The 15,886-nt window shown below is 44.6% G+C and overlaps 1 protein-coding gene across 6 annotated transcripts in view; it reads right to left on the reverse strand.

Annotated features, from left to right (window-relative positions):
• Nucleotides 1–15,886, reverse strand: part of CDH4 (cadherin 4) — an 811,352-nt gene that overhangs the window by 694,749 nt on the left and 100,717 nt on the right. The window lies entirely within an intron of this gene.

Consider the following 15,886-nt stretch of genomic DNA (forward strand, 5'->3'; position numbering starts at 1 on the left):
AAGGCTATGCAGCCTCATGTTTTGTCTTCCACGGTGGCGACACAGACCTGCCCCGGGGACGTTCACCAAGAGGGCATGACAGCTGCAGCCACCCCATTTGTCTGAAAACACCTGGCAGCTCATCCTTTCCTGTCCATAATTTCCGACGGCGCTGCTTTCATCCCCGTATCTGCTGCCATAGCATCTCGTCTATTAGTTTAGTTTAAACATTAGTCATCTTCCAAAAGGGGCGCAGAAGGCAACTCGCAGAAATAAAATTGTGTCAAGAAATAAGTCAAAAGCAATTACATTACGCTAGCAGCTAAAAAAGGGGTTAGAGTGATTGGAACTGAATGGTTATATTGGGATGGTTTTGGAACTCATGTAGATCTTCACCAATTTTTTATGGAAAAGAATGCGGTGGTGGATGGAAGCTGTCTGCTTAAACCAGATTCATTTAAAGGCTTACTACAGTGGTACCTCAGGATACGAACAGGATCCGTTCAGAAGCCCCGTTCGTATCCAGAAGCAAACGTAACTAGTGACGGCATGTCTGCACACACGTGCGTCGCTTTTCGCTTCTTCTGCGCATGCGCATGATGTCATTTTGAGCATCTGTGCATGCGCAAACGGCGAAACCCAGAAGTAACGCACTCCATTACTTACGGGTTGCCGTGAAGCGCAACTCAAATGTGATCAACCCGAAGCGCATTCAACCCGAGATATGACTGTACTAAGCTTGACATTAATGCAATTTAAAATCTGGTGGATTCAGAATCAACAATGATCCTGAGCTTTGTCACACTCCTGATATCATGGAGAGTGCAGCAAGACCTAAAGACTTTCCCACTATTTTCACACTCAGATGGAAGCCCTCCCTGTAACCCAGGGAGAACCTAAATATATTAAACTCAAAGTATCTGAAAGTCCACCTGATCCTTATGCACACCTTGATCACAGCAGTCTTCTGCTGGGGCTATTTGGTAATCCCACATGCCCCTAATGTTTGGTCAAGCCTTTAGTGTAGAAGGTGCTGTCCTGTGGAACTCATTGCCAAGAGATGTTTGGCAGGAGCCACCTCTGCTTCTTTTTAGGGGTTTTCTGAAAACTGTAATTCAAACAGGCCTTGCAAACCTGAGATACTTTGCCCACCGGCTCTTACCAATGCATTTCATTTTTTAAAAATCATTACTGTAATTTGCTCATATTCTGCCTTGTGATGTTTTATATATTAAAGTGTGGTTTGTGATTCGAGGATCCGATCCCTGCTTGGGGAATGAGGACACATGGACACAGTATATTAGGTTAATGGGCAGGAAAAGGCCACAACTCTATTGATTACAGCATGTGAGAATGTATTGGCTTAGGCATTGGACCAGAGAAGATTTGACTCCACCACTCGGAGAGGGGTGAGTCTGATGAGGGGTTAACTACCAGTAGGGGGAGCCTGTTGATGCAGATACAACTATAAGCTCTCCCCTGATGTCACTGAGGGTCGTGCCATGGCCCCCCGCCACACAGAGCATCGGACAGGATCCACAACCGCCGGATTCCTTTAACGGAATACCCAAAAGTGAAGGGGTAGGCGATGGCCACACCTAGCCCTTCCCAACACCAACAACACATTCCAATGCCTAACCACCAAGTACCAGGAAAGTTGTGATGATTGCTACGAGGTAGGCAGAAAAACCAAGAGGCCAGTAGCCAATTTGCCAATAGGGAAAAACTCCTACCAGGTCCCCTGGTCAACCACGGCAACCAACCATGGGTCCTTGCTAGGCTAAAAGCTACGCCCTATAGGGAGTGGTGGGTGGGTGACTTGAGGACGATCAGGAGTGCAATGGCGGGGCAAGCTGGCGCGGCCGCATTTGAGTGGCTAAACCACGCCCTTCAGTGTCCCCCGATTGGGTGCCCAACCGGGAGGCATGGCACGCCAGTGGTGATGAGGGGCAGGGGGCAGAACGCCCCCTGCGTTACGCGGGCATCGTCTCCCGCTCACAATCCCTCCACTCCGGAAGGAGGAGAGGCTTTATCAATATTTAAACAAAGCTGTGGCCTGCCAGATGTTGTTGAACCCAGTTCCCATCAGCCTCGGTCAGCACGGCCAATACCCAGGGAAGTTAGGAGTTGCAGTCCAGCAACATTCAGAGGTCCAGGTTTGCCATCCCTGTTGTTTTCACCCCTTTCTCAACATTACAGAAGGAAAGGGAGGCTTCCATAGCCCCTGGAAAAAAAGGGGCATTCCATTTTTTCACCTGAGATCTTGGTGGCCATTTGGGGTGCTGCACTCTCACCTCAAAAAAGTCCTTTTTCAGGGGCGAATCATTGCGAGCCAGGCAAGAGTCATGTGACTCACCCAGAAGTGCATCCCAGAAGACACACATTGGAAAAAGCTGGGACAGTATGGACTCCAAGGAATGTTGGGCCTCAGGCTGAGAATTGACCAAAACGAAAACAAAAAACCCCACCATGGGAACGACAGACACAATTTCTCAAGTAAAGGCCTGATCCACAAGAATACTGGGTGCATGAACTGAGGTGGTACCACAATGGTAACTGTCACTGTCTAGATCAGGGTGGTCCAACCTGTAGGCCTCAAGGCATTTTTTTATGGCCCTCAGCACTATTTGACACCCCTCCTCCCAGACCTTGAACTGTCTTCCCAAAATCGGGGCAAGTGAGATGTTGAGCTTTGGGGAGGAGGAGTGAGGCTCTGACAGGGTCCCAGAGTCCTCCTGCCTTCTTCGCAAAGCCTAGTTCACACTTTCCCAGTTTTGGGAAGGAGGTGGGAGGGATCTGTTTGATGCTGTATTCAGGGGTCGGCAAACTTTATCACCAGGGGCCGGTCCACATTCCCTCAGACATTGTGGGGGGCCAGACGATATTTTGAAAAGAAGAAGAAGAATGAATTTCTATGCCCCACAAATAACCCTGAAATGCATTTTAAATAAAAGGACACATTCTGCTCATGTAAAAACACGCTGGTCCCTGGATCATCCGCAGGCCGAATTTAGAAGGTGATTGGGCCAGATCCGGCCCCCAGACCTTAGTTTGCCTACCGATGATGTATTGTGTTTTTGATATTCAGTTGGATGGGTGGGGTATTATTAGTATTAGTATTATTATTAGTGTTAGTAGTATTATTATTATTATTTAAGACCATGCCATAGCCTCATGCCTCCTTCCCAAACTCTGCACATAATTTACCTGGATTTGGGAAGGCAGTGCAAGGGCTGGGGCAGGGTTGTCAAATTTTGGCTGTGCAACAAGACAGTGAGCAACCAGTGGCTTTTGGGTTAAAGTATTACTGCAGCCCACTTGGTATGAAATGTTGGGCCACCCTGGTCTAGATAACAGGACACAAGGTTAACACAGCTCAACGGTGTCACTGTCCCCTTGCAATTCTCCTTTGCAGAACTGTCCCGTGCCACGGACGGGAGGCAGCAGCTCAGCACTCCCTGTACAACATTGTCCACACAGTACTTATTAATGGGTTTTCTTCCTCCGAATGCAGGTGTCATCAGTCAAGAGGATCCCTTCTCCGTTTAATTATCATAGCCAAAAGACAACTTGCTCTCTCCTCAGCACGCAGTGTGATTCATTTTCCCAGACGACATGGCACATATTAGATGAAAAAGGGTAATCTTAGCCAAAAAAGAAAAAAAAAAAGAAAAAGCCCTAATCACCGAGACATTGATAAGTATATCCTTTTTTCCCCTCCAGCCAGAAGATTTATTCAGTCCTCCTTGAAACAATGGATTTATTTTGTCATCACAGCTGTGATTTACGACGACAAATCAGAGCGCTCTCTCTCCCAACGCCTGATTATTATGGCAAGTTCTAAAACTTTGTTAATTATACCGGCTCACGTTGCTTTCCATCTCCTCGGTAAACAAGACATTTCTCTAAGCCTTCGCATGGAGTTACTTGGGGGACAACCCAGATAATGTCAGTAATCAATTCTAAAAATATATTCTCCTCTAGCAGAAAAGACATATTCTGTATAATACTTCACTTTGTATTTACGCTGTATCGAAAGCTAGCTTCCCCCACTTCTCTTCTGCCCATGCAGGAGATAGCCTTAACATTTGGAAAGGAAAAAGGAAATGACTGATGAGGATGAATGGCCGCCCATGAAAGCCTTGTTGCCTTCTCTTTCCCTCAAGGGAAGTTCTGCCCACTTTAATTCATGCTGGCATCAACTGGACTATTTGTCGAGAAAGATACTATTGGCTCTCAGGGAAGGTCTTAATTTCTACAGTGTTGCTGAAATGCTTCGAGACAAGGGCCTCCGTCAAGTTTTATAGCAGCGTTTCCCAACCTATTGACCTTCAGATGCTTTTGGGGCACAACTCCCATCAGCTGCAGGCAGTACCACCTAGCCTAGAAAATCTAGAGGGCACTTGGTTGGGGAAGGGTGTTTTATAGCATCTGATCAGAATTTATTCTTGCTATCAGAAAGACAAGCAAACACACGTTTTACACGAGATTCGTTCTACTGACATTGGATGGGTGCAGCATGCTTCTAAAGTGTGCACATGCACACACACACATTCAGACTATAAAGGTACCCCTGCCCGTACGGGCCAGTCTTGACAGACTCTAGGGTTGTGCGCTCATCTCACTCAAGAGGCCGGGGGCCAGCGCTGTCCGAAGACACTTCCGGGTCACGTGGCCAGCGTGACATCGCTGCTCTGGCGAGCCAGAGCCGCACACGGAAACGCCGTTTACCTTCCCGCTAGTAAGCGGTCCCTATTTATCTACTTGCACCCAGGGGTGCTTTCGAACTGCTAGGTTGGCAGGCGCTGGGACCGAACAGCGGGAGCGCACCCCGCCGCGGGGATTCGAACCGCCGACCTTTCGATCAGCAAGCCCTAGGCACTGAGGCTTTAACCCACAGCGCCACCCGCGTCCCTACACATTCAGACTATATTGGGATCCTAAAAATAGTTAACGGGCTACATCACTAAAGGTTGATATCCAAAGAGCACTCCGATCAGACTTCAGAACCTAATGGCTGCAATCTGATATCCAACGAGAGCCGCAACACATTTGATTTGAACTTGATAGAAAAAAAAGAGAAGCAGGAGCACTGCTACAATCAGACAAGAAGCGCACATTGATACCTCATCCAAACTTAACATTAGGAAAGCGCCTTTGCTATACTGTTTTAAACATCTGCTTTTTTAGTTCACCCAGCCTACAAGGCCAGATTCAAGCAGTTCTGCTAGAAGATGCCCCACACAAGCACTCCTGCTTAGTAGCGTAGCACAGAGGCGGTTGCCCCGGGCGCAAAATTGTTAGTGGTGTGAAGTTTCAACACCCAGTGCTTATTCAATATAGCTGTGTGCTGCCATTGCTGGGCTCCACTGAAAATGGCTTCTCCATGCCCAGGAAGGGACGTCTCCAGACCTCTTATCTCTGTGGTTGCAATCTCCTGGGTGACATGGAAGCTACCTTCCCTTTCTGCAGCCCCGGGCACTGGCAACCCACGCCACAACACTGCTACTGCTAGTGCAACCAGACTTTACCTTGTGTGCCTCCCTCCTACTAAAGAAACACTCTGATGGTGTTTCCTGCTTGGCAGGGGGTTGGACTCGATGGCCCTTGTGGTCTCTTCCAACTCTATGATTCTATGATTCTATGAAATTGGCTCTTGGTTGACTGAGAAAACCCTCAGAAAAGCATGCAGGCGAGCAGAGGGAAGTCATTCCATCGGCCAAGCAAAAATACTTGTATGGATCAATTGAATTCCTCCCAGACACAATGGACATGACTAGCTCAGGTTCATTAATTTCATTGGGTATACTTTGGGTAGGATTTGGCTAAATACAACCCTCTTGGATAGAATCCAACTTAGCGCCAAGGAAATTGTTCCATCAATGCACGTATTTCTGCTTGCCTGATGGAGTGCCTATCCCAGGGGTCAGCAACCTTTTTTAGCCATGGGCCGGTCCACCATCCCTCAGACCATGTGGGGGGCCGGACTATCTTTTTTTTGGGGGGGGGAGGGGAATGAATGAATTCCTATACCCCACAAATAACCCAGAGATGCATTTTAAATAATAGGACACATTCTACTCATGTAAAAACATGCTGATTCTCGGACTGTCCACGGGCCGGATTGAGAAGGCAATTGGGCCGCATCTGGCTCCTGGTCCTTATGTTGCCTACCCCTGCCCTATCCTGTGCTGTTCTGGGTGTTCTCTTGACCGTCCAGGGTGGATTTGGGGGTGTAGGGGGACATACAGGGGCAGAAGAGTGGGGGAAATCCCTTTGAACTAAAGGAAATTATTCCACTTGCTTCTGCTAGCGGAACAGATTAGTTGAATCCAGCCACTGGTTTTTTAAAATATTTGCTAATTATATATGTATGCTACTGTTAAGTATTTGATGTTCACAAATTAGAGATGTTTTCTGTGTTAAGTGGTTTACATTTAAAAAAAAAAAAAAAAAATTAATCCCAGCCAAGCTGACAACCTCTTCTCCCAGAAGTTGGACTGTTTTGTTGCTGGCATCTTTATATTGTGAGCAAAGGGGAAATATAGGGCCATCTCAACTAAACTGTATTACGGGCAGCTTCCGTGTCAACTGTACAATACAGATGAGTGATGTCAACAGAATGGTGCCTTGCGGTTATTGAAGAATAATTGAGACACAATAAAAAACAAATGAAGTATGCATGGTTGGCCTTTTCTTGAGGAACCAGCCTTTGTTTTGCCAATCATGCATCTCATTTCACTGTCAATATGCCTAGAACATATGAAAAGCTTTTCCAGTTTTGCTCTGCAAACATTTGTTTAGCAAAGGCGTTTATATCAGGCAAAATGAGCAAGAGGCTCCCAAGAGGTTTTCTGGGTTTTATTTTCTTTCTTTCTTTCTTTTTTTAAAGGAAAAAAAGATCTGTACATTGAAGATCTGTACAATATTTATCTAATGACTGGTATAAAAAACATGTTTTCTTTAATGAGGAATGAAATCAATAATAGCAAGTTAACACAGTTTTCTATTAGTATTACAGTTGGACCTTGGAAGTAGAACAGAATCCATTCCGGAAGTCCGTTCGACTTCCAAAATGTTTGGAAACCAAAGTGAGGCTTCTGATTGGCTCCTGCAGCCAATCAGAAGCTGCGGAAGCCCTGTCAGATGTTCGGGTTCCAAAGCAACTATCATTTTATTATTTATTCACTTTGTATCCTGCCCTTTGTCCCCAATGAACCCAGGATGTCTGACAACATGCTAAGCAAACATTCTGAGCAATCTTTGGATTGCTGAAATATATAGGGTTGTATCCAACTAAGCCCCTTCATAGATCACTGCCTTGTTGTGGCAAAGGGGCTTGAATAACTCAGAGAAGCTATGAGCTATGCCATGCAGGGCCACCCAAGACAGACAGGTCACAGCTAAGGGTTTAATGTCTAAAGGAACTGGCAAACCACTCCAGTATTTTGCCAAGAAAACTCCATGGACATAAAAAAAGGAGAAGCTTTGAGAAGAAAGTAAGAGATTCCAAGGCATGCTCTGGTTCACGGAGAGTCGAACATGACTAAGACAACTAAACAACAACAAATCCAACAATGGGCTACTCAGAGCACAGCAGACCCGCTAAAATTAATAGAACTATGTCATGTTCATTAATTTCAACAGGTCTGCTCTAAGTAGGTCTGGAAACGCCCCCAGTCTGAAACCTCGGAGATCTGTTTCCAGTTCGTGCAAGTAATGTCCTTATACTGGACTGGCTCAGTAAACACCCAACGGCACCCCAATTAGTTCTTAAATATAGGGAATAGGAAGCTGTTATAAAGCTTTCGCTCCTCAGCATGGAACACTAAAGCCTTGCCCAAGTATTTTTAATATGTTGAAGGATAATATCCCACCATACCTAGAAAGAGTTTGGGACAAAGAGGCTCCAAGCACTCTTAATCCAGGCAGCTGTCAGACCCAATAATCGCATTATGCATGTCTTCATAGCAGGACTTGAGTCTCACAGGGCTAGAAACTTGGGCCTTGATTGGCTCAGGAAGGACGGAAGCTATGGAAACAGCTGAGAAGAGTGCTTCTGCACCATTCAGATTCATCCTACAGGACCACACTCAACTAACTCTAGTTTCATCGCAGGCACTGTGGCACCCATGCTGTATGATGTCAACTGCAGCAGAAGAATTGAATTTTCACATGTGCTACGACTCTGGACAGAAGTAGCTCAAAATGTTCTGTTTCAACTCTTTTTAACTGGGGTCGAAAAAACTTTTTACAAAGGAGTTTTTTGAGCCAACAAGCTAAAAAGAAGAGGGATGGCACAAATCCCTAAATACGTTAAATACCGTGGAGGAAAAATTTACAAGGACAGTATGTGTAGGTTAATGGAACCCTGGGGCAGCTTTAGCTTATGCATCAGCAACTTACACAGGTTTTACACAACAGTTTATTTTACAGTTCAATAAAATGGGAAGTTACAGGGCAATTACAACTCCCATGTCCCTTGCTACTTATACTTTTACTCCTGAGATACCAGAGCACTATCTTCACACTGTGATATCAATATCAAGTTTTTAGGATTGGCAGAAAAACATATTGGACAAAGTCAAGCTGGTTCATAACATCATTATCCATGTTGTCTATGGCGCTGTTGACAAGGGCAAGGAAACATTTAAAAAATAATGTAAAAAATAAAGCCATCAATGGAACAGTCAAAATGTAACAGGAAATATGGTTTCCCACTGCATGGATGAGTCACAGCTTTCGTTTCTGCTTTTAAAGAAACTATTTTAAAAATGTGCCAGAATCTAAGTGCGGTTTCCAATACTGCTTGGTTTGAGCTAGCTAGAGTTTAAACAAACCACAGTCATCCCAGTCCAGATGTAACCTCAACAGTGGTTTGTTTAAAAGTCAAAGCAACCATTTCTAAAGAGCTACTCCTCCTCACACCTAATAAAGGGGGAAGGTGAGCGCTAAAAGCAAGGTGTGGTTTGTTCATTTCAAGAGATATGGGGATTTTTCAATAGATCTAAACTAGACCCGCCCCCGCCGCCGTAAGGCATATAATAGAATTGTAGCGTTAGATGGGATTGCGAGGGTCATCCAGTCCAACCCCCTTCAATGCAGGAAACTTTTGCCCAACATGGGGCTCGAACCTGAAACTAAGAGCCTCATGTTCTACCAACTGAGCTACATGCATCTCTTCTAGCATCCTTGCCATAGTTTATTACACACCTGGGACACAATGGATATGATGGGTTAGGAAAATGAAAAATAACACCAATGAGAATACAATTCACCAAATCAGATGGCTACACAGAGACATAATTGTCAGCAATGCATGGAGGTTGACTGGAAGGAGGCCAGAATAAATCTTGAAGAGACACCGTGGGAAAGCTCTTCTGTCTGCTGATGGCTACTTTGGAGGTTATACAGGTGCTTTATACAGCATACCTCAAAACACACGGTGGGAATTACTGCTCGCATCTAGTTTAAGTCAATAGCTAGACCCAAGAAAAAAAGAGAAAGAGAGAGAGAGGAAAATAAACACCATACACCCAACAACAACAGATGGTGCAATTTTCATAAAATTAACACACACAAAAATGGAAGTCTCATAAAAATAATACCTGAGAGACATGAAAAAGATGCAATGAATGCCATTAATGCAGGGTTTATGAAGTTGGAGAATCATTACAGATAAGGTGTGTATTTATTACTCCTACAGGAGCAATCTCTTGGCATAGATTTTGCTATCTGATGCCCAGTGCAGAGACACTTATCTGTAGCTCTATCTGGCTCAAAACTCTCACACGCCTCCCCAGTGATATATTTGCAGTAACTGCTTGTGATATATCAGCATCTTTCCTTTTATTTATTTCCATCTTCTAGCTGGAGGAGAAAAGAATACAGCCCATGAATGCCTTCAGTGAAACTTTGAAGTATTTTAAAAAACCCACCCATCCTCTGAAGATACGCTGCCACAACCGGAGCTACGGGGTTCTCTCTTTATATACTGATGATTTGGGAGTGAGAGGAGTTGTTGCAAAATTCTTGAAACATAATAACCCAAAGTGTAAAGCTCCAATGCCTGCACAGAAACAGTGAAGCTCCATGAGAACAGAGGATTCATTGTATTGTTTGATTATTGAGGCTGATCTGCATCTTTTGTCACGAGTAATTCATTACTCGCCACCAAAGAGAATGGGAATCACCACCCTGCTCTGGTGAAGCTCAGTGCATGAATGGGAGTCTCGTGGACATTTGAATTGTGGCAAAGACCACAAAACTCTCCGAGAGAAAAGCACTGACAAATGCATTCTGTTCATGTCCTACTGATAATCAACAACCTGTTGTTATTTTGACCCATTGGACTCAAAAGGTGGGAAAGTAATAGACATAGGGCAGTAGTGGGCAACACACAGTAATTGTGGTAGTGGTCTTTTTTTCTATGATCTTGCCTTTTAAGAAGCAGACATACAGTATCACCTGAAGATCCCAGCTGCAGTTCAAAATCAGGGATATGCATAATGTTTACTTTGCAGTTTTGTTACAGATATACCTGCAGCTGAAGAGACAAGTCACTGTGCAGGTTTCAGAGTATCTTGTCTCTACAATAGCATGCATGATTCACTTTTGGGAAAGCACATCGCTTTGGGAACACTAGTTATTTACAAAGCCGACTGCAAGATGCCTGTGAACAGGTTTACTACTCCAAGACTGGGAAACAACTGCCACACCCTAGGAATTGGCCAAACCCCTCTAGCTTCCCCCAAATCAAATGCTCATCCACCAAGAGACAGCCAATTAAAAGGTTCCACCTGTGATATGATCAATCACATCCCAATGTCTTAAATGGAAAAAATGAGCATTAAAAAAACCAAAAAAACCCTGAGGTTACATGAACCAAATGAAGTCCACTAGTCAAGTGTGTCAACCTGCAAGTACTTGATGAACATAATTCTTGACCTCCGGGCATATAGAAGGCAATGGTGCAAGTCTCACAAGGAGAACCAGTGCCAGAAGTAGGTGTTCTTGAACACCTGCTAGGGCTCAAGAACTCTGCTAGGGTCTACTGTTGACACCTGCTTTGCATCCTCTTTTTTTCTGACCTGGGCTCTCTGTGATTCCCCACCCCCCTGCTATACCATCAGAAAAGCACCAGGAGACTGCATCTAACCGTCCCTTTAAAATTTCCCACAATGACTCTAGCCTAGCACTATTCTGGGAGATGATGCAAAACTGAAAGGTGGGCTAAGACACAGCCACTCAACAGTGCCAGCAGAGTCAGATAATCTTGCCAGTGCCCAGTGACAGAGGAGGGGGCAAGCATCCACTCAGACCTGAAGCTGACAAGGTGGCTCAATTCTCCCACCGATCTTACAGGGGTTCAAAGCACCTGGACTGAATACACAGAGATAGGGGAAGCACTGCATCTCAGTAGTGGAGCATCTACTTTACATACAAAGGGTGATTGGTTCAATCTCAAGCATCTCCAGGTGGAGCTGGCAATGCCTCCTGCTTGAACCCTTGGTATTGCCCATCAGTGTAGATAATACTGAGCAATAAGAACCAATGGTCTGACGGCATAGGATAGCTTTCTATATCTCTGTACATTAACTACAGTTTTATCACCATCACCCTCAATTTCATAATGTGCCTTAGGCTTTGGGAAAAGCAGGAACAAAATTATCAACAAAATATTCCTTTCTTTGGATCTTGACCAAGGTTACCAAATTTTCAAGTTTGCTCCCAGTACAGAAAAATTCCATGAAGCAATATCCTTTAGGTCTGTAACTCTTCTATCTGTGCTTTAAAAAGAGAAGCAGAGACGACTGAATCACTCAAAAGAAGAATCCTTGGTGCCCAATGAGAATGAAATGTATCCTCCTTATCCAAAATGCAAGCAAAGTTCTGTTTGCACATTTAGAATTTTAGGTCGCTGACTAAAGGCAGTCATCATAGATGCATGACACACCTTCTCATGGGTTTTTGAAAATCCTCTACTCCATTTTCAAACTTCTTCACATATAAAGTCCTTAAAAAAAACAAAAACATTATACACCATTGAAAGACAATGCGGAGGACCCCACATGGACTAACAATGCTGCAGGCGAGAAGGTATATTTAGCTAGATGTTGCACTGGTGGGTGGTGGGAAGAGAATGAGTAATCTGGTGATGTTGACAGTTTTCTAATTTCAAGAGAGGGAGGAGAGAGAAAACAGATGCCCACACGATTTGCGCAGGGCATAGCTAGTGGTGGGCTTGGAATACAGCAAGGTAGCATCACAAGAAGAACCATAATAGTGGCAGTTCAGTAATGGGCCCAAGTACTAGGGAGAGGCCTCTTCTTTACTGAAGTCCTGAAGAAGCTGGACAGTCATACATTGGGGACACCCTATATCTCAATTCCCTAAGGTCACTGAACTAGAAAGCTTACAAAACACACACACTGCACCTACTCTATGGTCCCTGAATGCCGGATAGTTAAATAGGTTTAGGGACTTGTTGAAATGCCCTCATCTATACAGTTAATATGGGACGCGGGTGGCGCTGTGGGTTAATCCACAGAGCCTAGGACTTGCAGATCAGAAGGTCGGTGGTTCGAATCCCCACGATGGGGTGAGCTCCCGTTGCTCAGTCCCAGCTCCTGCCAACCTAGCAGTTTGAAAGCACGTCAAAGTGCAAGTAGATAAATAGGTACCGCTCCAGCGAGAAGGTAAACGGCTTCTCCGTGCGCTGCTCTAGTTCACCAGAAGCGGCTTAGTCATGCTGGCCACATGAATCAGAAGCTGTATGCCGGCTCCCTCGGCCAATAAAGCGAAATGAACGCCGCAACCCCAGAGTCAGGCACGACTGAACCTAATGGTCAGGGGTCCCTTTACCTTTATACAGTTAATATGGTTGAAAAACCATCCCTTGCCTCAACTAGCCTACTTACCTGTAAAACAGGGATAGGAAACCTGTGGCCCTGCAGATGCTGGACCACAACTCTCATAACCCATGACCATTTATCAATGCATTGGCTAGGTCTCAACAGAGTTGTAGCCCATCATCACCTTGGACAGAAGTGGATTTCCCATCCCTGCTCTAGCGGACATGTAACACGGTCTATATACTCCCCATCAATATTGTTTCCCATATGTACCTATTTCATGGTTCTCCTTCTGGGAGTTTAGCTTTCCATGGAGTTTCCTTTGAATGGGGGAACATGGAAGACTTTGTAGTTCTTTTGCCCAGCCATTTAGAAATGTTTGGTCCTGTCCCACTGGCCAAATATACAGATATAGGCTGAAGAGGAGGCATAGCCTTGGGAAAATCCCAAAGGCCAGGAGGACAGGTCCGGAGGACCACATTTGGGTGCTGAGCCTCAGCTTCCCCACCTGCTGTGTGTACTATTAAAAGGGTAAATGATGTACCAACAGGTGCGGAATTAGGATGTAGGGTCTGCATCACATTAAGAAAAAAACACATTTATTGTTTATCCTTGCAATACAAAGTGCAAAAAAAAAATCACATAGAAAAGAAAAAGAACCTATAAAGGCCCTCATTACTTTTCGAAGGAAGGAAAAAAGAATTAACCTAGAGGAATTAATGAAAATTAATGATTTTTCACATGCAGGTATTAAATGATTAAAAACCTTGTGCCTCCTTTTACTAAGTTTAATTTCAGCTTGCAGATCCCCTAAAAAGCATAATTAATGGGCATTTGAATGGGAAGTGAGTAGTAGGTGCTAAGCCATCGTATAAATAAGAGGCAGGCCATTTGTGACGGCACAGCCACTGCTCCTAGAGGCTCGATATGATATATAACTTGGGGGTGGGGGAAGCCATAAGCTAAACCTGGAAACCACAGTTTGACCAGGAAGCAGTTGAAGACTCCTAGCCTCCCCACAAGGGACGCGGGTGGTGCTGTGGGTTAAAGCCTCAGCGCCTAGGGCTTGCCGATCGTAAGGTCGGCAGTTCGAATCCCCGTGGCGGGGTGCGCTCCCGCTGTTTGGTCCCAGCGCCTGCCAACCTAGCAGTTCGAAAGCACTCTCGGGTGCAAGTAGATAAATAGGGACTGCTTACTAGCGGGAAGGTAAATGGCGTTTCCGTGTGCGGTTCTGGCTCGCCAGAGCAGCGATGTCACGCTGGCCACGTGACCCGGAAGTGTCTTCGGACAGCGCTGGCCCCCGGCCTCTTTGAGTGAGATGGGCGCACAACCCTAGAGTCTGTCAAGACTGGCCCGTATGGGCAGGGGTACCTTTACCTTTACCTTTTAGCCTCCCCACAACTTCCTTAGCTCCCCCCCCACACCCACAACTGCAGTTCCCAAGGTTCCCTGGGGCAAGAAGAGGACTATGAAACTTGTTTAACCCTTTAGCAGATACACCGTAGTGCTGAGCTGTGCTGCCTTTTATTCTGATCCTCAGCTCCCTTTGACTACAACCATTTCCCCACCTCAGCCCAACTCTCTCCTTTTGGTCAACTGGATCCAACAGCAAAATTAAAATAATCCTCTTTTACTACTGCATTATCCTTTAAGTACTTAAGTTTTAATTATATCCCAAGTCTACCTGAGGACGTTAGAGGGAACCTTCCCAGGAACGTGGCAAACGCATTTTGACTACAGTGTATGAGTGCATGTAATTTCTGCGGTCCCCAGTTGTTAATGAAATCCCCAACATTCAGATTTTAATTGAACTAGATAAAGATTAAGAAGCTTAGCAGCAGCTGGCAATGCGAATTAGTTCTCAGCAGATTTTTATGTTGTACTCTAAATCATGGCTTTTGTAATCTTCCTAAATTGTCCTTTATCTTCCTAATGCAGATATGATTCTCAGAAAATAACATCAGGCTTCCACTATTCTCCATTGCCTGTAAATTCCTGAACTGTAAAATCTTAATAGTCTTTTTTTAAAAAAATAAGTATTATGATCTATAGGTATAATGTGCATTCAATAAAAAAATCTTACTGTAATTAGAAGAAAAAGTTTCTTAACGTGACCTGTTTTGCAGATTAGATTTATATTAATGGCATAAAGAGTGCTGAGACTTATTTGGGTCCCTGTAGCATTGAATGAGGAAGCAGAGCTGGATTTAATACTTAGATTCGTTGGCTTAGACTGTCTAGTAAAGTATTAGAAGGCTTTGAGTTTACCTGAAGAATGTGAAACTAAAGACATTGCTACATCACGGGCTTAAAACATTATTATGTTTTTAAGCAGCAGCAACAACAACAACCACAGTCACCTCCACTTCCCTGGAAACTCTGGGAACTGTATTTCTACAGATGACTAAGACTCTCTATAAGAAAATTCAAAGAATTCCAGCCTTAACAAGCAAAACCATGGAGATGGAACAGCTAACAGAGCAATCGATGTCTATGTGGATATCCCCAAAGTATAAGTGTGGTGGAGAAGCTAAGCAATTCAATGATAATTGAGGATTGTTTCTTAATCACCTACAAATCAGCTAGTCCACTATAAAAAGTGTTGCTTTTTTAAAAGTTACTTTTAACATTAAATCAGATTAATGTGGGGGAAAGGGTAGTTATTATTTTGCTGTTTTTACTTCTTTACTTGTTTTTATCATGTATCTTATTCTGTGAACAGCCCTGAGATCTTATGATTAAAGCGGGTATATCATAAATAAAGGTAAAGGGGCCCCTGACCATTAGGTCCAGTCGTGGCCGACTTTGGGGTTGCAGCGCTCATCTCGCTTTATTGGCCGAGGGAGCCGGCGTACAGCTTCCGGGTCATGTGGCCAGCATGACTTAAGCTGCTTCTGGTGAACCAGAGCAGTGCACAGAAATGCCGTTTACCTTCCCGCTGGAGTGGTACCTATTTATCTACTTGCACTTTGATGTGCTTTTGAACAGCTAGGTTGGCAGGAGCAGGGACCGAGCAACGGGAGCTCACCCCGTTGCGGGGATTCGAACCGCCG

This window comes from Podarcis tiliguerta (assembly GCF_965153285.1).
Source record: "Podarcis tiliguerta genome assembly, chromosome: 6".
Classification (NCBI taxonomy): Eukaryota; Metazoa; Chordata; class Lepidosauria; order Squamata; family Lacertidae; genus Podarcis; species Podarcis tiliguerta.